Genomic DNA, 25,509 nt, shown 5'->3' with positions numbered 1-25,509 from the left:
CTAAATACCTCATGGATAGATCAGAAGTTCTGATCACTGAACTAAGGACCTGAGTTTTTGTCCACATTTTCCCACCCATTTTCTATGTGAACTTAGGCAAGTTGCTTAAATCTTCTGGGTGTAAATTTCTGTTTATAAAATAATGACTGTTATAACTTCTTTCTCTGAGTCGTGAGCAAAATGAGATTACAGATGAGAATGTACTTTAAAACTTTTAAAATATAATGTAAATATAGGTTAGATTTGGTTGCTGTCTATATATAAGCAATAAACCAGTTGTAGAGCATTCAATTCCATTTTGTTACTATATTACCAGTTACGCCCACAGAGCTCAATCCAATTTACCCCCTTGGTGAACAAAATTGCCCAGCTCACCATCCTGCAAAATGCTAAACATTTGTGACTTAAAAGGTTGCATTGAGTGGATCTCTTGCAGATAATCTCTCCTGATTTCATCACGATTTCCTTGTCTTCCAAAAAGTTATCTACCTCTGGAATGTATCCTTTTAAAAATAATCATAAAGAGAAGAAAGGGGGAAAAATAGTTACCCAGGATACTCGTTTTGTGAGCTCAAAGGACAAGACTGCATTCTCTCTTCCCATCAATAACCTAAACTTTCAAACATGTAGAAATGGTTAAGGATTCCTTCTGGACTATTTTAAGGAGCAAATTTATTAGTTCTATAGCATCTTGTAATCCTGAGGCATTTAGGAAAACGACATTCTTTGGATTCTGAAACCCTGGCTGTTTCCCCAAGCTACTTCAAACAATGCAGCTTTTGCTGACAGAGCACTCTGTGGGCCAGCAGTGTTGTTGAATTGTAAGTAAATAATCTTGAAACAAATCCATGGTTGACACACTGTCATATTATGTTTACTGCTCCAGAGGAGGGATTTATTCTAAGGATATTGGAAAATTCCATTGCTGTTTGGGGTAAGTGACAACTGGGATCACCCATAAATCAGAGTGATTGTGCTCTGTCCTGTAGATACGATCCAAAACATTGCATGTGTGCTGAAATATTATATGCCAAGTAGAACAGTGCTGGATAAAAATAGATAATGTCATTTTTAAAAACAGGTTCCATGGTTATGATAGATAATTATTTTTATTTATTTATTTTTTTAAGATAGAGTCTCACTCCATTGCCCTGAGTAGAGTGTGATGGCGTCAGCCTAGCTCACAGCAACCTCAAACTCCTGGGCTCAGGCGATCCTCCTGCCTTAGCCTCCCAAATAGCTGGGACTACAGGTGCACACCACCAGCACACCCATCTAATTTTTCTATTTTTAGTAGAGATGGGGTCTCACTCCTGCTCAGGCTGGTCTCCAACTCCTGACCTCAAGCAATCCTCCCACCTCGGCCTCCCAGAGTGCTGGGATTACAGGCATGAGCCACCATGCCCGGCCCCAATGTATGCTTTCTGAGACCATTTCTCTCTATAAAATGGTGGTCATAGAGATAAGGGGAAAGTATTGTATAATGGTGATTGGAAGAGAACAATTTCCTTCATTTTCTGGCTCCAATGAGTCCCTCTTAAACTAGAGCCGAAAACTCATCTTCAGAGTCCTCTAGAAGAGTCTCCGGTATTCAGCAGAGGGGAAGTTCGACAGAGCAGCCACGCTGCAGATAATCCCAGGGGGAGAACATGTCGCAGAGGAGGACGAGCTCCGCTTGGCCCTTGGAGCTGGAGATGCCTCCCTGGAGGAGCCACTCTGGCAGGGTGGATGGGGATGGCCAGGAGGACAAGGAGTGGGCAGGCAGAGGACTTGCAGGGATCGAGAATAACATACAAAGGAGGGGAAGCCAGAAAAGGAGCAGCAAGTTCGGAGCTGCCGGTGGTCTCTTTGGGTAAGTAGGACTGAGCGTGTGAACTGGGGGGGGGGGCGTTGTGCAGCCTGAGCCCTGTGGACGTCTGCCAGGTTCCCCGGGCGCCGGGGTGGCAGTCATGGCAATGAGAAATCCTGGCAGTGAGTCAGAGTCTTGCAAGGGGATGGTCTGGTGGAGACACGGCTTTCTCTGTGATAGACCACCCAAGTCAGGCAGCTGACAGCCGGTGCAGCCCAACAGGAAGACCACAGTGTCCTGTGTGTGTGCTTCCTCCGGCCAGCCCCAGGCCTCAGGGCCACCGCAAGGTGCTGAAGGCCTGCAGCAGCAGCAGCAGAGGGACAACTCTTGCATAGCCCGGGCGCCATCCACAGCAGCCTTCATGATGTCACCTGCTCCCCAACTCTTCCTCCAGCCCGGCTGGACCTTTCATATCCTCACACCTGCACACTTCATGTGTTCAGGCCAACTGGACTCTTCCTTGCATGTAAAAAGCTGGCAGGTTCCCCTTTATCTTGTTCCCTTTGCTTTTCTGATCTCCTCTGTTTTATGCTTTCTAACAGGGAATGCTTAACACTCATACAACCAGCAAATTCCCTCAGTTGTTTCAGGTCTCATCTGGTGACATTTCTCCACCGCTCCTTCCTCACACGTGCAACAGCAGGGAGAGCACCCCAAATGAAGCCAGGGCCCATTGCCGGCTCCAGCAATTCCCAGCTTACAGAAGCTAATCCCTGACATTTCATCGCTAAATATTTCAGTTTGGGGCAATAAGAGAGATTTGAATCACGTGTCAATCTGACGTCCCCCTCTGCGTCATATATAAAAAATATTATTTTTCTGTTCATCAGAGTGTTTGTTCTCAGTTAGCAATTTATTGAAAGGCCATTTGCCACTTTAAGAAAGACATTCTGTGTGCAAAATGCGTATATAACCAATAATATCAGGACTGAAAATATTAGAATAATATTAGGACAAACACCTATGTAACCATGATTGAGCTCAAGAGAGAGAGAAACATTACCAGTGAGTGTCTTTGAAGTTCTGTGTTTGCTGCTACTGCCTCCCTGCTCCAGTTACCCTCTGTCCTGAAATTTGGGCTAATCATTTCCTGACACATACCTGTGTGTGTGTGTGTGTGTGTGTGTGTGTGTGTGTGCGCGCGTGTGTGCATGTGCATGCATTTACCATACACAAGTTTGGACCTCTAAACTATAAATTTTTAAATTTTTCCTGTTTGTAAACTTTTGATATAAATAGAATCACACCGAAATAGTCTTCTGTGACTCTTTTTCCACTTCAACAATACGTTTTCAAGTTTCATCCACACTGATGCATGTCTAGCTGTGGATCATGCATTTTCCCTGCATGATAGTATTCCATGATATGAATCTACCACAGTCTATTTATCCATTCTCTCACTGATTGACATTTGGGTTGTTTTTAGTGGTTCCCACCCACTCCCCAAATGCTCCTAAGAATATTATCATACTGGTCTTCAGGGCGTATGCACAAGAATTTTTCCAAGAGTGGAATTGCTATGTACACATACCTATCTTTACTAGGTAATGCAAAATTATTTTCTAAAGTTTTGTATAAGGCCAGGCATGGTCGCTGATACCTATAATTCCAGCACTTTGGGAGGCTGAGGTGGAAGGGTCACTTGAGGCCAATAGTTCAAGACCAGCCTGGGCAACATAGTTACACCCCATTTCTAAAAATATACATTTTTAAAAAATTGGCTGGGTATGGTGGCATACACTTGTATTCCCAGTTATTTGGGAGGCTGGGGTAGAAGGATCAACTGGGCTCAGAAGTTCAAGGCTCCAGTGAGCTATGATCACACCACTGTACTCCAGCCTGGATAACAGAGCAAGAAGACCTATCGAAAGAAAAGAAAGAGAGAAATAAATAAAGAAAGAAAAAAGACAAAGTCATGTATAATTTTATACTCCCACTAGCTCTATATAACAGTTCACACCAATAGTTGGTCTTTTTTTATTTTTTATTTTATTTTTTTTGTTTGTTTCTGTATTTAACTTCTACAATAGTTGGTCTTGTATGGCTTTTGAACTTCTTCTCTTTAGTAGATTTAATATTTTTTCCCTGATTAATAATGAGGGTAAACATTTTTTCACATGTTTACAGGCCATTTGTGTTTTCTCGTCTATGAATATCTGTGGTTTTGCACATTTTTCTATGTTTTTGTCTTTTGCTTGATGATTCATAGGAATTCTTTATATATTTGGGGTTTTTTAAAAATATATTTTGGATATTAAAATTTGGTGCATAGAATGTCTACAAAGACAGCTGCCAGCAATTCCTCCGGTCACTGTAGGCGGAAGCTGCCTTTCATCAAGAGGTGGGGCTTATCCCACCTCCTCTTGCAGGAGAGGTGGCCCCGTGTCTTGGTTTGATCAACAAAATGAGGCAGAAATGATGCTGTGTGACCCCTGGGCTGAGGCCTTAGAGGCCTCATGGTTTCCATTTGGTCATCTGGGAAGCCAGCTGCCACGTGGAAAGTTCCAGCTACTGCTGGAAGGAGAAGCCACGGAGAGAGACTGTGCAGAGACAAGGAGAGGCCCAGGCAGTCCCCAGCCTCACCAGCTACCTTAGCTGATGCCCCATACATCTGAGTGAAGCTGTCTTGGAAGTGCTGGGTCCAGCCAAGCTCCCAGCTGGATGCACATGTGACCTGGCTGATGTCTCAGGAGACAGAACTGCCCCTCAGAGCTCAGCCCAAGGCCCTGATGCACAGAATCATGGGTAATAAAATGATTACTGTTTCCAGCCAGAAATTTTTGGAGTAGTTTGCTATACAACTATAAATAATAGAAACATTGTATGTGCTTTAAAAATCTTATCCCAATGTATGCTTTTTTAACTCTCTTTGTAATACAGTAGTCGCCTCCCCTATTCATGGTTTCACTTTCAGAGGTTTCGGTTATCCACGGTCAACAGCAGTCCAAAAATATTACAGTATTTTGAGAGAGAGAGAGAGACTACATTCACATAAGCTTTATTTTTTTTTATTTTTTTATTTTTTTTTTTGAGACAGAGTCTCACTTTGTTGCCCAGGCTAGAGTGAGTGCCGTGGCGTCAGCCTCGCTCACAGCAACCTCAAACTCCTGGGCTCAAGTGATCCTTCTGCCTCAGCCTCCCGGGTAGCTGGGACTACAGGCATATGCCACCATGCCCGGCTAATTTTTTTATATATATATCAGTTGGCCAATTAATTTCTTTCTATTTATAGTAGAGACGGGGTCTCGCTCTTGCTCAGGCTGGTTTCGAACTCCTGACCTTGAGCAATCCACCCGCCTCGGCCTCCCAAGAGCTAGGATTACAGGCGTGAGCCACAGCGCCCGGCCCACATAAGCTTTATTATAGTATATTGTTATAATTGTTCTATTTTATTATCAGTTATTGTTGTCAATGTCTTACTAAGCCTAATTTATAAATTAATCATTATTTTTAGGTTAATTTTTAGGTTAATTTATAAATTAATCATAAACTTTTAGGTTAGTATATGTAAGAAAAAACAATATATGTAGGGTTTGGTACTATGCCCACTTTGAGGCATCCACTGGGGTCTTGGAACCTCTCTCCTGTGGATAAGGAAAGACTATTGTGTCTTTTGACTATTTAAGGTTGTAACTTATAGTATAATTTAATTTTTCAATATTTTCTCTTATGGTTAGTGTTTTTTTATGTCTTATTTGAGAAGTCTGTCCCTGAGCTAAGGTACTGAACTTGATACTAAAAGTTTCGAAATCTTGCCTTTTACATTTAGTCTCCTTAATCTATCTTGGATTGATAAATTCTTTAATCCACCTTGAATAGGGGAAGATAGGGGTTCATTTTCATTTTTTTCCACATGGATGATTGTTCAGCACCATAGATTGAATGGCCTTAGCAGTTTTCCTTGTATGTTAGGTCTGTCTGTGGCTGGTTCCTTGAGTCTATCTTGAGTCTGTCTCTACTCAAGTACTGTATTGTTTTAATTACAACTGTATAATAAGTTTCGATATCTAAAGCAGAAAATGTCTTGGCTATATTCTTGGTTGTTTGGTCTTCCTTATAAATTTTAGGGCTGAGTGTGTTGGCTCATGCCTGTGATCCCAGTACTTTGCACTGAATCCATAAATCATTGGGGGGGGGAGTTATATCTTTATATAGTGAGTCTTTATCTCTTTATTCATAAACATCTTTCTATTATTAAAAAATTTTTCTTTAATGGCTTCTTTAAAAATGTATATGATTTTTTACATATGTCTTATACATCTTTTGTTGGACTTACTCTTAGGTACTTTATATTTTTTATTGCCAGTGTTAATGGTATGTTTATTTGAATATTCTAATGGATAGTAGCTGGTGAAGAGAAAGGCGATTGGTAGTATGTTGATTTAGTATTTGGGAATTTTGCTAATCTTGTTTTGTTACGTCGTCTCTATGAACAATTATATAATCTCTGAATGGCAGTTTTCTTACCCCGTTTCCAACTCTATTAATTTTTTAAAAAAAATCTAATGTATTGGCTAGGAACAGTTTGAGGATTAAGGTTAAGCTGGTATCATAATATGAATTTAAGATTAGTGCCTCTGTTTCTATAATCTGAAAATATTGTAAAGCTTGGAATCATTTAATCCTTAAATATTTGGTAGAATTTAACAGTAAAATAATGGGTCTGGTATTTCCTTTGAGGGAAGATTTTGAATTACTTCAATTTCTTTTATGAATTCAATTTCTTTAATGATTTCTTTTATGATTCAGTTTCTTTCATGTATATAGAACCATTATGATTTTCTGTTTCTTCTTGAACCAGTTTTGGCAACTTACATTTTTCTAGTAACATGCATATTTCCTTTGTGATTTTGAAACTTATTGGCAAAAAGTTATACATAGTATTAATATTATTACATAGTATTTTAAATTTCTTTTTTCAAGTCTAGGCAGATACAAATGTTCTAATAGGTGAGGCACATCTCTCAGGCAAGAAATATGCATAATAATGGGAAGATCTCTAAACATACTCCACAGAGAGAATCTCTTCTCCAGTTTCTTATTTTTGACACAAATTATTGCTATTTAACTAAGTTTCAGTTCAGCTGATACCTTCTAGTGCCTTAGGGGTATTTTATTACATTTAATCTTGGTCACAATTTTTTATGTCAAAGATCTAGATAGTGAAGCATATAAACACATTTATTTTTATTTATTATTATTATATATTTTAAATACACAAGCAGGTAGAGAAACTGAGAGCATGAACATTCATCATCCTTTTATTTTTAACCCAGGTGGCATTAGCATTCACTTGCATCCCCAGGTAACTAAGCATTGCATTGTAATTGCAATGCAGGGCACACACAGTAGGTCCTCAATAGGTAATGTGTGGGTGAGTGAATGAATGAATGACCTAATTATTTAATTTTAGACTTAGACAGTTATCTGAACTTAAGGACCAGGTCTTACTTACCTTTGTGTCCCAAGTGTCAGGTTTTTTTTTTTTTTTTTTGGAAAGAAGGGAAGAAAGAAAACAGGAGGGAAGGAAAGGAGAAAGGAGGAAAGAGAAGAATTCTGTGTGCTTGTGTGCTCTTATCTGGAAGTCTCAGTTAAAAGGAATGCTTAGTGGGTTTGGCCAGTTCAACTTTGACCTTTTTTTAAAGCCCTTTCAGCGCTTATTTTTAATGAGAGCAGTCAAAAAAGATTCCTGGGATAGAAAATTACCTCTCTATATGTGAAAATGTTTTCCCAAGGGATAGAGGAAATGGTAAATTCTATTTTCAGTAGTCTCAAGGCTACTCCTAATTGCCTATGGATTGGGAAATATTCCTTTGTCTTTGATGTTATTCTTTCACTGTCATTTAAAAGATAAAAAGCCAGCAGATGTCTGTGGCTGGAGCATGTTCCCCCTGCCTCAACCCTGCAAGTCCGAGGTGGGATAGGAGCTAGTAAGACTTCAGTTTACTCAGGGGTAAAAGTGAATGAAGCATAGCAAATAAATGGCTGCTAATATTCAGCGCCGCATGTTTACATGTGGGATGCACACCCTCACGCTACTTTACCTCATGCCATGTTATTTAATCAGTGGCTCTGACAAAGTTACATGGGTACCTGCAGTGAGACCCCAGTAATACTTTTAGAAACCATCCCACCGTGAGCTCTTGCTGTGCAAGTATTTAAATAATTAAAAACATTCCTCTATCAAAGGAATCTCCTTCTGACAGTGGAATCCATAACTTCTGTAGCTTTTCTTTTCAAAACATTTAGATGAAAGAGGTGGTTGTGTTTTGTGCAGCACTAACCTTTTTTTTTTTTTTTTTTTTTTTTAATGAGACCAACCTTTGTTCAAAACCTTATGTGATTAGAATCTTAATAATTATAGATTGGAGTATCCAGCTTCTTATGGGGATATGTAAAGTCTTCTTCCAAGAGCAATGAATAGTATAACTGTGCTACAAAAGGAGATGTTTGTGTTTTTTTGTTTGGATCTTGACAAGCTGTTTTTGTTTACACAGGAAGTCACTGGGCAGGAAGTCGCAGCAGTTGGTTTCAGGCTCAAATCTCTGAAGATCAGTGAGGAGGGAAATGGAAGGGTGCACACACACACACACACAAGATCATCATCATGTCTTACTCATTGCGGAGGAAACACAAACAGCCTCAAGAAAGGACCTGAGAGTTAAGATGGGACACATCTGTCGGGTAAGGTCAAGCAAGAGAGGATATGACGCTCAAGAGAGGGAAATACCACCCTCAGAGCATCGTTTTATTTTTTAAAATTATTTTAATGACAACCACTGCAACAGCAGTAGCTTTGGAGATTGAAGCTATTGAAATTCCCCTAGACAGGTCCAGATGGTCTGAAGCCCTTTCAGAGTGCAAGGGCCCTGCTGTGGGGTTTAGAGACACTACTGATGAGATTGGCATGCCTCCATAGATATTAGAGGGAGCAGGCACCATCTCGGTTAACGTTTTGTCCCTGGATTGTCACCCACAGCGAAAACTGGATGATATGGAGAAGAAGGAGTGTTGTCATGGCAACAGAAAGAGGACGTTCTCCCCCCCACCCCCCAGAGAACCTGGGAAGGGAAGCTTCCGTCCAGCACACCAAGGAATTCCCATTTGTGCAGCAGATTGTTCAGAACATCCAGCGGAATGAAGATCTCAGCAACTTGCATTCTAATCCCCCATGGTCCAAGCGCTCAGATGGAAAGGTGTTCCCTGGCTGGTGGGCCAAGTATTACCCTCTCCACATCAAAACACATCAGCTATCCTCATGGAGAGATGTGTTAACCGGTTTGTAAACCAACTCTCTCAAGTTTGGACATTCCCCAGGCTCCAACACCTCTGAATGTTAACTGATTTCAGCAAGGTTTTGAACCCTTAAAGATAAAATCTCAGGCCCGGCTTCTAGGCCTCCATTACCCCAGTTGACATGAAGGGGTGCCAGGTCCAACCCCAGCCACCTCAAGTGTCCGGGGAGGGACTAAGGGACTGCATTTAAAAACCCCCTGGGTTATTTCAGTTAGCAATCACTTTTCCACTTTGTGCCCTTCCTGACCTTGGATTTCAGCTTTCGGCATTGGTACCATAGACATCACCTTTGCGATTCTGAATTCCTGCTCACTGTGATGGGGCAGTTTACTGTTTGTAAAGGTTTTCACATTTGTGATCACATTTGACCAACACAGCAAGATTGAACAGTAGGTAGGGTTACTACTATTCCCATTTCATGGATGAGAACAATGAGACTCAGCGAAGTGAAGTGACTCATGGGTGATTACTTACCTGTACCCAGATATTCTGGCTTGATTTCTGTCATGTCTTGGTGGTTATATCCTTAAACCACTCATAGATGAACAATTTTCAGCCTCATATTCCTGTGAACATGTTTGAGGCTGTACTCCAAACATAGGTATGTTTATTCATATAGAAATTGTAAAATATATGTCTATGTTAGAATATTAAGTACATTATAGAACATACAACAAAACGGATTTTTTTTTTTTTGAGACAGAGTCTCGCTTTGTTGCACAGGCTAGAGTGAGTGCTGTAGCATCAGCCTAGCTCACAGCAACCTCAAACTCCTGGGCTCAAGCAATCCCCCTGCCTCAGCCTCCCGAGTAGCTAGGACTACAGGCTTGCGCCGCCATGCCCGGCTAATTTTTTTTCTATATATATTAGTTGGCCAATTAATTTCTTTCTATTTATAGTAGAGACGGGGTCTCACTCTTACTCAGGCTGGTTTCGAACTCCTGACCTTGAGCAATCTGCCCACCTTGGCCTCCCAGAGTGCTAGGATTACAGGCGTGAGCCACCACGGCCGGCAAAAGATGTTTTAAACAGGTCAGAAAAAGATGAAATAAATGTTTATAAAAGAATTAATTTTATTTATTAATGAAAGAAAATGTATTTTTGCTCATACTGCAATTATAAATAATATTAATGTTGGCCAGATGCAGTGGTTCATGCCTGTAATCCTAGCACTTTGGGGGCTGAGGTGGGAGGATCGCTTGAGACCAGGAGTTGGAGGTTGCAGTGAGCTATGATGACACCATTGCACTCTAGCCCTGGTAGCAGGGCAAGACTGTCTGGGATTTTTTTTTTTTTTTTTGAGACAGAGTCTCACTTTGTTGCCCAAGCTAGAGTGAGTGCCATGGCGTCAGCCTAGCTCACAGCAACCTCAAATTCCTGGGCTCAAGCAATCCTTCTGCCTCAGCCTCCCAAGTAGCTGGGACTACAGGCATGTGCCACCATGCCCGACTAATTTTTTCTATATATATTGGTTGGCCAATTAATTTCTTTCTATTTATAGTAGAGACGGGGTCTCACTCTTGCTCAGGCTGGTTTTGAACTCCTGATCTCGAGCAATCCGCCCTCCTCGGCCTCCCGGCCTCCCAGAGTGCTAGGATTACAGGCGTGAGCCACTGCACCTGGCCAGATGTTATGATAGTCAAAACTTCAGTAGTTATGAAAATCTTGATTTAATACTTTGTGATGTAGTGATTTTCAAGTTTGTCCTCAATTCAATATATTTTGATACTTTCTTTTTTTTAAAAAAATAACCTTTTTGTTTTGGAATAATTGTAGATTTACAAAAAGTTGTAAAGAGAGTACAGACTTGTGGCTATCAGTCACCCAGTCTCCCCATTGTTAACACCTTACATTACAATGGTACATTTGTCAAAACCAATAAACTGATGTTGGAAGATTATAGTTAACTAAACTCCACGCATATTTGGATTTCACCAGCTTTTCCATTATTGTCCTCTTTCTGTTCCAGGGTCCTACCCAGGGCCCCACACTGCATTTAGTGGTCACATCTCCTCTGGCTGTATCAGGGTCTCAGCTTTTCCTTGCTTTCCATGACCTTGGCAGTCTTGAGAAGCTTTAGCCAAACTTCCTCTAAAGTGTCCTTGGATCTGTGTTTGTCTGATGTTTTTCTCATGATTAGACTGGAGTTAGGTTTCTTTTAAAAGAATACTACAGAAGTCAAGTGTCCTTCTCATTATATGCCATCAGGGGTACATGACAGCCAGGTGACATGGTGGGGATGTGAACCGTCACTTGGGTGGGGCAGTGTTTGTCCAATTTCTCTGTTGGAGAACTGCAGTTTTTTCCTTTCCCTCCCCTGTTCTTCAGAAGCAGGGGCAAGGGGTTGGGAATTAAGCTCTATGTTGTGGAGAGGTAGTATCTACACATGCTGTTTGGAATTCTGTAAAGATTTGTCTTTTCTCCTCCTTTTAATTTATTTATTCAGTCATTTATTTATATCAGCATTAACTCATGGGATGTTTATTTTATTATTTGAGTTTGCTTTTTTTTTTTTTTTTTTTTTGCTCAAAATTTTCCAGTTTTGGTCATTTTGAATTCTTTTCAATTGGCTTGCATGTCCCTTTGACATGCCACCATCCTTTTGTGTGTTTGGGCAAGGGGGGCAATTTCTTACTTTCTTGTACTACAAGGTGCTCCAGGCTCATCTTGTATTTTCCCTGCCCCAGGCCTGGAATCAGCCATTTCTTCTAGGAGTCCTGGTTCCCGGTATTTAAAGACCAAGATCCAAGCACTTGGTATGTTCATTACTGCTGGGATATTATTGCTTCTAGGCTCACTCAGTGGACAGAACTAAGACACACACACACACACAGGTATGTATACTAACTCATGTGTACACACATGACACTGGTTTTTAATGGACAATATAGAAAAAGACTTCTTACAAATAATTGAAGAATTGCATCATTTGTTAAACTTTCTAAAACATGATATGTGATTTTAATTGTATCCACCAGTTACACTAAGCTTTTTGTTCAAAATTCAGCTAGTAAACACATACTCCCTGATATTTATGAGTTTGTTCTTGTAAACTAATTAAAAAGTGTTGCATTTCTGTATTGTGGATTCAAAACCATTAAAATTCTTGAAATAGAAGATTCAAAAAAGAAGCTAGAAATTTTCTTTCCAAGTTTTTAAAATGTGCAGATATCAGAATTTTTATAGCTGCACATACTATTTTTGACAACAGAACTCCAGAATTCTGGAAATATTTCCCGACATCCAGTTTCATAATACTTTCTCCACAGATAAATTTTGTTCAGACAATATTTACTTTCTCACTCATTGTGAACATGTCACCTTTATCATGAAGTGACAGAGTAAGAATGTTTATTTTTGTTTACCTATTTATTTTTATTGTGGTAAAAATATACATTACACAAAAGTTACTATTTTAGTCACTTTTTTAGTGTACAGTTCAGTGACATTAAGTGCATTCATATTGTGCAGCCACCACTACCATCCATTTCCAGAGTGTTTTCATCCTGCAAACATGAAAATCTGTACTAATTAAACAATAACTTCATATTCCCTTTCCTCCCAGCTCCTGGTAAACACTAGTCCACTTTTTGTCTCTATGAATTTGACTACTCTAGATACCTGATACAAGTAGGTTCATACATTTGTCCTTTTGTGATTGGCTTATTTCACTCAGCATAATGTCTTCAAGCTTCATCCATGTTGTAGCACGTATCATAATTCTGTTTCCTTTTTAAGGCTGAATAATATTCCATTGTATGTGTGCACCACATTTTGTGTATCTGTTTCTCTGTCGATGGACATCTAGACTGCTGTCACCATTTGGCCATTGTGAATAATGCTGCTGTGATCATGGGTGTACAAATATCTATTTGAGTCCCCGCTTTCACTTCTTTGGGGTACATACCCAGAGGTGAAATTGCCAGATCATATGGTAATTCTATGTTTAATGTTTTGAGGGCCACCACACAATTCTCCATACAAATTTCACCACCTTACATTTCCACCAGCGATGCACAAGAGTCCCAATTTTTTTTTTTCCTCCTCATACACCAGTGGCCCCCTGCTCTACGTGGCACAGCAGGGAGGAGGTGGGTGAGGGCCTGAGTCTGATTTTGGGTTTGCCTGTCCTGCCCTGTCTAGCCTGGGCAGTTGTCACTAACCACAAAGGGAAGTAGAGGGGGTTAGGCCTCCTCCCCCCTCCCTCCCCCAAGCACTGTGCTGTCTTCTCAGTTGGCTCCACCACCTACTCCCATTAATCGCTCAGGTCCCATCATCCCATCGGTATCCCAGACACTTAGCCCCAAATAGCTTGCTGTGAATTCATCTATTTTCTTTACTTTCTCATAAGCAAATACAGCAGAAGGCTCTGTGTTCCCAGGGCACCTCCGTCAGGACGTACAGTAGGAATTTTCTCAGTGAAACTGCCCCTAGGATCGGTGCCTCCAGTCCATGTTGAGAAGCATTCAAAAATTGCTAGAGGCCGGGCGCGGTGGCTCAGGCCTGCAATCCTAGCCCTCTGGGAGGCCGAGGCGGGCGGATTGCTCGAGGTCAGGAGTTCCAAACCAGCCTGAGCAAGAGCAAGACCCTGTCTCTACCATAAATAGAAAGAAATTAATTGGCCAACTAATATATATAGAAAAAATTAGCCGGGCATGGTGGCGCATGCCTGTAGTCCCAGCTACTTGGGAGGCTGAGGCAGGAGGATTGCTTGAACCCAGGAGTTTGAGGTTGCTGTGAGCTAGGGTGACGCCATGGCACTCACTCTAGCCTGGGCAACAAAGTGAGACTCTGTCTCAAAAAAAAAACAACAAAAATTGTTAGAAATTCCTGAGATTAATTGATGTAGGTAGAAAAGTCCCTCCTGGAACCTACATATAAGGATTTTGGCTGTCTATACATGTGACAAAATCATTATAAACCATTCCCACTACCTTCTTATGGAACTCATTAGCAACAGCCTATGTAGAAAACTGCACAAGTCAGAACTGTGAGCACTCCTGTGTATGGACCTACGTGTATATGTTCAGCTAAGATTTAGAATTGGAACAGGCTTGGAATTTTTCTACTGTCATGCATCTAGACCTGCTCTTGCTTCATTTGAAAAGACAACCATATTTAGATAGTTTAGTGGGAGCACATTTATTTTAACTGTCAGGCAATCCATTTATTCATGCTGGAGTTTCCACAAACACCCGTGGTGCTTGTCTTATGATAGGATCTGCCAGGACACATATCAGCACCCTTTTCCCCCTAGATCAACACTAACGCTCTTCTGGATGAAAAAAAATGAGTTTTCTCCTGTCAACCTATTCATTTGGCAAAAACACCACGGTTCTATGCCAATTCAAATAGGAAAGAAGAGAAGGGGGTATGCAGAAAGGGAAGGGGAAGAGAACTGTTTTCTAATTAAGCAAGACGTAGTATACACATCAGCACTTCATTTTTTACCCCTCTAACAGTGCTGTGTCCCACAAACTGGTATTTTGGAGTTGACAGTGTAAGTCTTTCAATATCATGAAAGAAAAAAAATGTCGAAGTAAAAGAAAGTATAAAATAAATTGGGATCTTAATTATCACTCTCTCTCACAAGTGTGCTCCAATGGGTTAAATATGACACTGGCTCACAAAAATCTTTCTTGTCAAGAACTTTTCTCAATAATAAAGCAGAATTTTGAAAACTGTTGGAACCAGAATGCAGCTGCCCTTGAGTGTGAGGCCTGGGAGTTTGTGTTTCAAATAGTTGTTGGTGGGGTCCATCGTAGATTCTGGTTTTTTTCTGTTTTTTTTTTTTGTTTTTTTTTTGAGATAGTCTCGCTCTGTTGCCCCGGGTAGAGTGCTGTAGCATCAGCCTAGCTCACAGAAACCTCAAACTCCTGGGCTCAAGCAATCCTCCTCAAGCAATCCTCCTCAGCCTCCCCAATAGCTGGGACTACAGGGATGTGCCACTATGCCGGCTAATTTTTTCTATATATTTTTAGTTGTCCAGCTAATTTCTTTCTATTTTTAGTAGAGATGGGGGTCTCAGTCTTGCTCAGGCTGGTCTCGAACTCCTGACCTCAAGCAATCCTCCCGCCTCGGCCTCCCAGAGTGCTAAGATTACAGGTATGAACCACCACGCCTGGCCCATCGTAGATTTTTGATTAGGGAAGTGAAAATGTATTCTTAGTTGTAGGGCACCCTCCTCCAGCACTATGGCTCCTTTAAGCATTGAGGATAGAAGGCCAGCCTGACATGAAGAACCTTAGGGAATTTCATGCTGGTTTCATGGAGTCAGGCGGAAGCAGGCAACGGTCCAACCTAAACTCTAAGAAGTGCATTTTGACAAAGCATCTTACGTAATATAATCCCATTCTCCAAGTGTACAATTTCAAATCTGCTTTCAGTTCGTCTTCTCATCTGCATGAATAGTCACAGGGGAATTATCCACAGAGACAGGAGGAGCAAGCCTGTCCCCACGACCTTCCCCCAGTTAGGGGACGTTTGTGATTCTAGGCAGCATGCAGTGATGTGTAAATCTTGGGGACTCTTAGCTTCACACATTCACTATGTGAACACGGCCAAGTCCAATTTGGAACCAAGTGATCCTAGTATCTTGGCACCAAAGCGGTTACTTAGGTCCACACATATTTTCCCCAATTTTGGCTTAAGCAGATTGGAACCCAAACCAACCAAAATTACACAAATGTGCCATACCGAGTAGGGAAATACAAAAGGAAAGACATTTGGAGACAAAATTGAATATGCCTCATCTCTGTTGCTTTCCCATTAATGTTCCGGATGTTGTGGTTGTCTCCTCAACATCCATTCCCATTTTTGCTGGTACTACCTCACTTTTGACTTAAGTATCCCCCACCCAAATGCCCGTGTGTGTGCTTTAGGGGAAACAATTACATTATACCCTTGCATGGAAGAACTGCATGTGTGGCTCAGCCGGTCACATAATCTCAGCCTCTGGCCACCATTCTTGGCCACGTCACCCTATCTGGGGTAATAGGAAGCAAGGGAAGCTTTACTCTGGTCTGTAGAGAGAACTTCTGGAAAAATCAACTGGCATCAACAAAACAGGAAAGCCAGGAGGAAGGTGAACTTTATGAGTTTTAGATGGTTGTTTTAGATACGATGACTTTTATCCTTCCATTCAACAAATGTTGGGTGCCCATCCGGTGCTGAATGCCACGTTCCTGCCCTCAGGATACAAAGACCAGTGGGGGAGATGGACATGTAAACAGATAATGGCAACACGATGTGGCAAGGGAAATACACTGTGGCATCTGCACAGTGTACTGTGAGGGGACCCGTAACTGCAGGACCTGGGAGAGTCTCTGCATCGGCCACCCGCTGGGAGGAACCTGAGAGTGGGTGGGAAGCGCTGCATGGCCACCGCAGGCCCATGGGACTACTGAGCCATGCGTGAGGTCCCCACCAGAGCCAAATAAAAGGCTGTGATGTTTAGGAGAGGCTCTTGCCTAAGCCTTCGTCTGCAGGCGCACACGATGGAGCAGGGTGAGTGGGCATCCTGGGTAATGTAACCAAGAGTCAGTGCTAATACAGTTGACCCTTGAACAACATGGCTTTGAACTGCGAGGGTCTACTTACATGCAGATTTTCTTCGGCAGGCAACTGACTTCCTTGAGACAGCAAGACCAACCCTTCCTCTTCCTCCTCCTCCTCAGCCTCCTCAAGGTGAAGACAAGAAGGATGAAGACTTTTACGATGATCCATTTATCCTATGAAAATATAAATAGTAAACATATTTTCTCTTCCTACTTTCTTTTCTTTTTCTTTTTTCTTTCTTTCTTTTTTTTTTCCCCCTGAGACAAGGTTTTATTCTGTTGCCCTGGCTGGAGTGCAGTGGCAGGATCATAGCTCACAGCAACCTCAAAGTCCTGGGCTCAAGAGACTCTCCTGCCTCAGCCTCCTGAGTCGTTGGAACTACAGGCATGCACCACCATGCCTGGCTAACTTTTAAATTTTTTTATAGAGATGGGGTCTTGCTGTTACACAGGCTGGTCTTTTTTTCTTTTTTTTTTTTTTTTTTTTTTTTTTTTTTTGGGACCCATCTGCAGGATATACAGGCTGGTCTTGAACTCCTGACCTCAAGCGATCCTCCTGCCTCAACCTTCCAAAGTGCTAGGATTACAGGCATGAGCCACTGCACCCAGCCACAATTTTCTTAATAACATTTTTTTCTCTAGCTTACTTTATTGTAACAATACAGTGTCGATCGACTATTTTTATTTTATTTTATTATCGGCTTTGGTCAATAGTAGTTAAGTTTTGGGGGAATCAAAAGTTATACTCGAGGCTGGGCATGGTGGCTCACGCCTGTAATCCTAACACTCTGGGAGGCCCAGGTGGGAGAATAGCTCAAGGTCAGGAGTTTGAAACCAGCCTGAGCAAGAGCGAGACCCTGTCTCTACTAAAAAAATAGGAGGAAATGAATTGGCCAACTAAAAATATATAGAAAAAATTAGCCGGGCATGGTGGCGCATGCCTGTAGTCCCAGCTACTTGGGAGGCTGAGGCAGGAGGATCGCTTAAGCCCAGGAGTTTGAGGTTGCTGTGAGCTAGGCAGACGCCACTGCACGCTAGCCTGGGTGACAGAGTGAAACTCTGTCTCAAAAAAAAAAAGTTATACTCATATTTTTAACTGTGTTGGGGTCAAGGTGGGGGTGGGGGTACCATCCAGTTGTTCAAGGGTCAACTGTAATTCAGACCTCCAAATCACAAGCATCTCTTCTCAGGGAGAAGGAGGTATATAGGTAAGGGAACAGAAATGGCTACTTGTTTATTGAGTTCCTACTATGTGTCAATAACTGTGTTAGGTGTTTTCCCTATTTTTTCTTATTTAATAATCATAATAATTCTCATTATAAAGAAGATACATTGGAAATTCTCATAGGTTGTACAATTTTTCTGAGGTCACATAGCTAGCAAATGGCAGGGCAGCAATCTGAACCTAGATCATTCTGGCTCCAAAGCTCAACCCTACACTTAATTTTGCTTATGTAGAAGCAGCTTGAAACTTCGGTTTGAATGAAACCACTTGGTATTAATTAGAAGAAGGAGAAATTGGCAAGTGCTATTTTAAACGCTTTGAACCGCTCTCTGGAGAGCACATTAAATACTCAAAAGCAAAGCAAAAAAAAAATGTACATTAATAAGATCACAGCCATTCAAAAGGCAATTGTTTGCCATCAGTTCCAAAAAGAATAAAAAGGAGGGGAGCTCAATTTCCCCAATTTTTTCATGCCAAGTGCTCAGGGTCCAAGTTTCCCTCCCGGCTCTTTCTCCACCTCTTCTCCTTACACTTTACCCGTTACAGCCTCATTCCAGGAGATGTAAGTGGTATTTATAGGAAACGCTGATCACTGCCAGCGAGTGAATACTCACATTAAACACGATTTAAAACAACCTTCTCTCCAGTTGTTTATAATAACCTCTTGGAGTTTGAAATTAAAATCTGTATCCCATCTAGCCTTTTTTTCCCCGCCTCTTATATTACACAAAGCCAAGAACTTGCCCTTGAACATACTTCAACTCTCTGGCCCACCACCCTGACATGCTCTGTAGCGAATTATCTCAATCCCTAAATATTAGTCCTTTCTCTTGTCTTCTCCGGTTTCCTGGACATGATTCATCCTCCCTGGGTATTTCATTGTTTATGTCAATGAACTAACTCTTTGTCCCTTGAACAGGCTCTTTCCTCTTTCCTTATACCCTATCTCCTCTCAACACCTTTTCAACATTGTGTGTGTAGAATTTCTCTTCCTCCACAGGAAAAGACCCAGCAGTTGAGATAGTCCAACCTCCTCGTTAAAGAGAAAAGGTCATGAGACCCAGAGAGATTATGCAACTCACCTAAACTCACACAGTAGGAAGAGGCTGAGTCAAATCAAGAAAGTAGGATCCTTAGGTTCTAGTTTAATACCCTTTTCACCACTGTGTACCCCCACCCCCCCCATTCAAACCCATCCCAGCCTTTCATTGATGTGGTGTCAGATGGTATCTGCCCGAGGCAGGAGTTACGTCCTATTTCATTTCTCAAGTGACGCATGCCATCGTGGAGGCCCAGGTGCAATTGTCTTGGGTGGTTTGTCTCGTGGTCCAAATCTGCATATGTACTCGTTATTCTGCAACAAGCTTCCCGAACAAGGTCTCTTCCCAAAGCCTTCCCTCCAAAGCTGTTCACTGGTCCTCTTTAGAGGAAGTTTGAGCGCCAGGGTTTAGAGACAGGGTTTTAGCCTGAATATTTCAGAGAGAGAATTGCAAAGTCAAAGTATGTGAGGGTGGGTGGGCTGGGTGGGACTTCTAAGGCAGGGCCCAGAATTGCTAAGCTATGCAAACACTGTGCCATGGAGCATCTGGGAGGGATGTGACAAAGAAGTTTTGCTTTATTCCCATTGCCGGAAGGTTCTTTGAGACTCTTGCTATTCAAGTGAACATAGCAAGGCACTCAGACAAAGGGACCATAAAGCCAGACTTCTCTGCAGTGTGGCACGTGGACCTACATTGCAGCTGTCCTCATGCCCCTTTGGATAACCAATGTCCTGACATCTGCCAGTGGGGATATAGGCCTGTATTGCCCTTTTAAAGCCTGAAATATTTGTAAGTAATGGGAAACAGAGGGTGAGCTTCTGGGCATGGAGGGAAAAGCCCCAGCACCTGAATTTGGTGGGACAGGACAACGGTTAACCACTATCCAGAGCTGGCTTCATGGGCAGGCAGCTTGTACTTGATGTAATGCTCCACTATCACTGTCTGGAGATTCTTAATTTTTGAAAGGGGTCTCACATGGCATTTTGCACTGGGCCCCACAAATCATGTAGCCATTACCCTGCCCTCACCCCATTAACTTCCACATATAGTTCCTTCCCTAAGCTAGACCAAAGAGGCTATGATCTCTTCCTTCTTGTCTCCCATCTGTGCCTAGCAAATTGTGTACTGAATATCACTGGACCAAACTGTTTTTCTCCCTTATCAATGCCCAAATTTATGGTGCTCATAACCTCATTATAAACATAAATCTACATGGGGACTTTGAATCTTACTTATAAGCTTTTCCTAGCTCTAAGAGTCTATCATTCTAATTTTGTTTGGGTGCTAATTAATTTTATAACTAGGTTATTTATAGCAACTCTTCAAAATTACTTTCAGAAAGCTTGAAAGAGAGGTTTTTTTCACTATAAATGAAAATAAAAATGGGCCAGGTACCATGGCTTGTACTTGTAATTTTAATACCCTGGGAGGTTGAGTGGGGAGGATCGATTGAGGTCAGGAGTTCGAGAACAGCCTGAGTAAGAGTGAGACCTGTCTCTACCAAAAAGAGAAAAAATTAGCTGGGCATGGTGGTGCACACCTGTAGTCCCAGCTACTTGGAAGGCTGAGGCAAGAGGATCGCTTAAGCCCAGGAGTTTGAGGTTGTAGTGAGCTACTGATGCCACTGCACTCTACCCAGGGCAACAGAGTGAGACTCTGTCTCAAAAAAAGAAAAAAGAAATAAAAAAAAGGGAAAGTACAGTATATACCTAAAGTGGAATCTATGCACCTATTACAAATCCCATTATGGAAATACATTTGTGGGCATGGAACACATTCATGATACAGTACTAAGTGAAAGCAAAGCAGGTTACAACATAAGCCTTCAAACAGCTTTGAGTATCACTTTAGTGTCACCATGATACCAGGAACCACAGCTCTAGCTTGTATTTTTCATATATTTGTTTTGTTCCTGCCCTAGAATGTAACTCCTTCCATCCTGAGTCTCAGGATGAGATTGATGATAAAACAGATGAGATACTTAGGCCTGAAATACAGAGTATTAAATTTTTATTTTTTATTTTTTATTTTTTATTTGAGACAGTCTTGCTTTGTTGCCCAGGCTAGAGTGAGTGCCATGGCATCAGCCCAGCTCACAGCAACCTCAGACTCCTGGGCTCAAGCGATCCTACTGCCTCACCCTCCCAAGTAGCTGGGACTATAGGCATGCACCACCATGCCTGGCTAAATTTTTCTATGTATATTAGTTGGCCAATTAATTTCTTTCTATTTATAGTAGAGACCAGGTCTCGCTCTTGCTCAGGCTGGTTTCGAACTCCTGACCTCGAGCTATCCGCCCACCTCGGCAGAGTATTAAATTTAACATAAAACTTTGGGTGAATGTATCCAGATTGGTCATGGTGCTTACTGAGCCAGAAAGCACCACCTGAGCAAATAGACTTTTCCCAAATCATTTTATGGAGCTGATCTCACTCTTAGAAGAGCTTATCACTAAAGCCAGATCATTTCTGTTACTGTTTATAAATTTGTGTGTGCTATTTGACTCTAAATACAAGTTCTGAGCTCAGGAGTTAGAGACCAGCCAGAGCAAAAGTGAGACCCCCCCTCATCTCAAATTTATTTAAAAAAAATTTTTTTTTTAGTAAATAATAAAGCAAAATACAAGTGTAAGCGTGCATAGGAAGACAGTGTAGAAAGCAGATGGCCCAAGACTCCAGAGTTCAAGGCCAACTCTGCCACTTAACAGTTAAGTGACCCAATGGAGATACTCATTTAGCCTTATTGTTTGAATGGTAATAACCTAATTCCCAGGCTGAATCCCACATAGGAAAGAGCCTTGTACAGGGCAGAATTTTATAAATGTCTAAGGTGTTACTGTAATCAGATGATAGTGAGAACGTCTGGGTGTTGGGAGCCTGGGTTTTAATCCCTCTGTAACTGTCTAACTACCACAGACAATCGATTATGCTCCTCAGGTGGGTCAACTTGATGGTCACATGCAAAGCTTTGCCTAGGGCCTCTCTAAAGATACTTCCAACATGAAAGTTCTATTATGTTAGAAAATCACCTCTGATGCTTCACTCTTGTTTTTATTTTTTCTCATCTAATAAAAGACTGAGTCTTTTTTTTTTTTTTTTGAGACAGAGTCCTCGCTTTGTTGCCCAGGCTAGAGTGAGTGCTGTGGCGTCAGCCTAGTTCACAGCAACTTCAAACTCCTGGGCTCAAGCAATCCTGCTGCCTCAGCCTCCTGAGTAGCTGGGACTACAGGCATGTGCCACCATGCCTGACTAATTTTTTCTATATATATTAGTTGGCCAATTAATTTCTTTCTATTTATAGTAGAGACGGGGTCTCGCTCTTGCTCAGGCTGTTTTTGAACTCCTGACCTTGAGCAATCCACCCACCTCAGCCTCCCAGAGTGCCAGGATTACAGGCATGAGCCATCTCGCCCGGCCAAAAGACTGAGTCTTGAATTTGTGTTTCCAGGGCTCTCTGGGGGAGAGTGTGTTTGCAGAGGAGGAGGAAAAGGAGAGGATGGAGAGGAAGCAGAAGAGGAAATCGGGAAGGGGAAGGGGGATAAGACAATCCGACAAGCATCGTAGATCGGAACAACAGACCACCCAGAGCTGAAGACCCCTGATTATAAGCTCTGAGGAAACAGGAACCCCAAGCTCGGGGCGGGCGGGAGGATGTTGAAGTTTTGACAAGCCCCGTTCCCGGTGTGAATGAATCACCGGAGTCAGCTCCCTCCATTCCCAGCCCTGCCCGAGGGGCCCTGCCATGCCAGCTGTGCCTTAGACCTGACCTTGCTCCGGTCTCTTCCTTTTTCCATTTGTTTCTCTGATAAAAACCTACTCTTATCTATGTTAGGCTCAATGACTTTGATAAGTGAAGAATCCCTTGGGAATAATCACACAGACAACCCCACATTGCACTATGGACCGTTTTCTACTGAAATGGATTTCTTTCTGCTGTTCCCAATTAAGATTCTGTCTTCTGGGACTTGGCTTCAAAGTCTGTCTTCTCTCCTGCGCTTGCCAGGACATTGTGCTACAGTGACTATCTGGACTGCGAAGGACCTGACCACGCCTGGCCGGGTCCTCACAGGAAGAGGACAGTGGGACATCAGAGGTCACACTACTTGGTTAAGGGAGGTCGCACAAGCCAGTGTGTTCAGGCCAAGGCCAAAGAAATGGACTTACTATCACTTCTTTTTGGTCTGAATTATTTTAGGCAGTTAACTTCGTTCTCTATTTCATCTTCTTAGTCAGGCATTCTGAAAAAGAAAAGGAAGTGCCAAAATTAAATTCACAAAACGTGTCATTCTATGGAGGGCTTTCAAGATCAAGAATGGAGAAAGCTGGAGATCTGGAAGAATAGCTCTCAGGATCCAAAAATGTAAGTGCTGGAAAGGATCCTCACTTTGCACAGGAGGATTTGGAAGTCTAGAGGGGTTGAGAGACTTGCCTAAAGCCTTCAGTTTGCTCAAGGCCAAGCCAGCAAGCCTCATGACAACTTCATTCTTTTCTTTCCTTCACATTTGTTTTTATTGTGGAAAAATACACATAACATAAAATTTACCATCTTAGCCATTTTTAAGTGTATAGTTCCATGGAATTAAATACTATACATTCATGATGTCATATAGCCATCCCTGCCATCCATTGCTAGAACTCTCCATCTTGTAAAACTGCAACTCTGTGCCCATTAAACACTGATGCTCCATTTTCCCTTCCTCTGACCCCTGACAACCACCATTCCAATTTGTCTCTATGAGTTTGATGATTCTAGGTACTTCTTCATACAAGTGGAACTATATGGTACTTGTTCTTTTGTTATTGGCTTATATATCTTCTAGGTTCATCCATTCATCCATGTCATAAAATATGTCAGAACCTCCTTTTTTTTTTTTTTTTTGGAGACGGGGGGTCTCCTTTTGTTGCCTGGACATTAGTACAGTGGCATGATCATAGCTCACTGCAACCTCACTTCTGAGATCAAGCGATCCTCCTGCCTCACCCTCCCGAGTAGCTGGGACTACAGGCATGTGTCACCATGCCCAGCTAATTTTTTCTATGTATAGTTTTAGTTGTTTAAATAATTTCTTTCTATTTTTAGAAAATAGGGGGTCTCACTCTTGCTCAGGCTGGTCTTGAACTACTGAGCTCAAACGATCTGCCCGCCTCGGCCTCCCAGAGTGCTAGGATTACAGGCGTGAGCCACCGCGCTCGGCCAGTAATGAACTTTTCATAGTTGGTACTCAGATTCCTACTAATGTTATCAATAGTGAAAATGTGACTAGTTTATAGGTCTCTGGTTCTCATGGGCTATCTTTCAAAACTCTGAGGATTCTGGAGTAAAACAAGCAGAATTAGCAAAACTCTGCTTAAGGGGGACTGACTTCAGATGCCTGTTTTTGTCTTTCAGAGTCATTAAGGCAAAGTTCTGAAGCTTGGCTGTCTTTCAGGTATGTTCAAATGATTTCAATCTTGTACATTCATCAAGTGTACCTCACTAGAGGTAACTAGACATTTATTATTATTAATGGCTTTCTTCCAGAGAGTGTCAATACTTTGGTTTGAACGTCCCTAAAATTTAAAGATATTAAAGTGATTTAGAGTCCAAATAATTCTCCAAATTTGGGAACTTCCAGATGGCCAGGGGGAAAAGATTCTGCATGGAGACAGACACAAAGGGAACTGACAGCATGTATAGCGTGTGCTCCCCTCTGGGGAGGCTTCCGCACTCCCCAGAGAGACTGTCTCCCTCCCTGCCCACTCCTCAGGACTGCTTACAAATCTCCCTGACCGCATGGCTATGTTAGGATTATCTGTTACCTGCCAGTCTCTGCCGCTGAATGATCAAATCTCCCAGGTGCTTTGGAGCTATCCTCAGCATCTAGAATGCTGTCTGGCACAAAATGGGTAGTCAAGAAAAATGTGTTGGTTTGTCAAATGAATGAGTGACTCCTGACAACAAGCATCTTTTATGTGAGTAAACTTACTCCATTATGAGGTTTGTCTAGCAGTCTTTGTCTTATCTCTAACTTGACCTAAGACCAATGAATAAAATAATGACATCTTTTGAAGCTATGCTTAGATATATATACATACCTCTTATCTGATAATCAAGATTTCATTCTGTTGGACTATAGCCAAATAGTTAAAAAACATCATCATTCATCCCTTTATCCAACTAATACTGATGTGTTAAAATTTTTTTCTTTTCTTTCTTTTTTTTTTTTTTTTTGAGCTAGAGTCTCGCTTTGTTGCCCAGGCTAGAATGAGTACCGTGGTGTCAGCCTAGCTCACAGCAACCTCAAACTCCTGGGCTCAAGCAATCCTCCTGCCTCAGCTTCCCGAGTAGCTGGGACTACAAGCATTCGCCACCATGCTTGGCTACTTTTTTCTCTATATATTAGTTGGCCAATTGATTTCTTTCTATTTATAGTAGAGGCGGGGTCTCGCTCTTGCTCAGGCTGGTTTTGAACTCCTGACCTCGAGCAATCCGCCCGCCTCGGCCTCCCAGAATGCTGGGATTACAGGCGTGAGCCACCGCACCCGGCCTAAAATTTCTTCAATC

The 25,509-nt window shown here is 41.9% G+C and overlaps 1 long non-coding RNA gene across 1 annotated transcript; it reads left to right on the top strand.

Moving 5' to 3' along the window:
• The first annotated feature begins 8,986 nt into the window (after window positions 1-8,986).
• Window positions 8,987-24,395, top strand: LOC142861625 (uncharacterized). Its single transcript, XR_012912850.1, has 3 exons — window positions 8,987-9,127; window positions 22,914-23,325; window positions 24,355-24,395. It is a non-coding gene; the product is annotated as an uncharacterized LOC142861625 (long non-coding RNA).
• The last annotated feature ends 1,114 nt before the right edge of the window (window positions 24,396-25,509 follow it).

This window comes from Microcebus murinus, chromosome 17 (genome assembly GCF_040939455.1).
Source record: "Microcebus murinus isolate Inina chromosome 17, M.murinus_Inina_mat1.0, whole genome shotgun sequence".
In the NCBI taxonomy this organism is placed as follows: domain Eukaryota; kingdom Metazoa; phylum Chordata; class Mammalia; order Primates; family Cheirogaleidae; genus Microcebus; species Microcebus murinus.
Note: the sequence above shows the minus strand (reverse complement) of the source record. Positions and strands in the feature narration are given on the sequence as shown.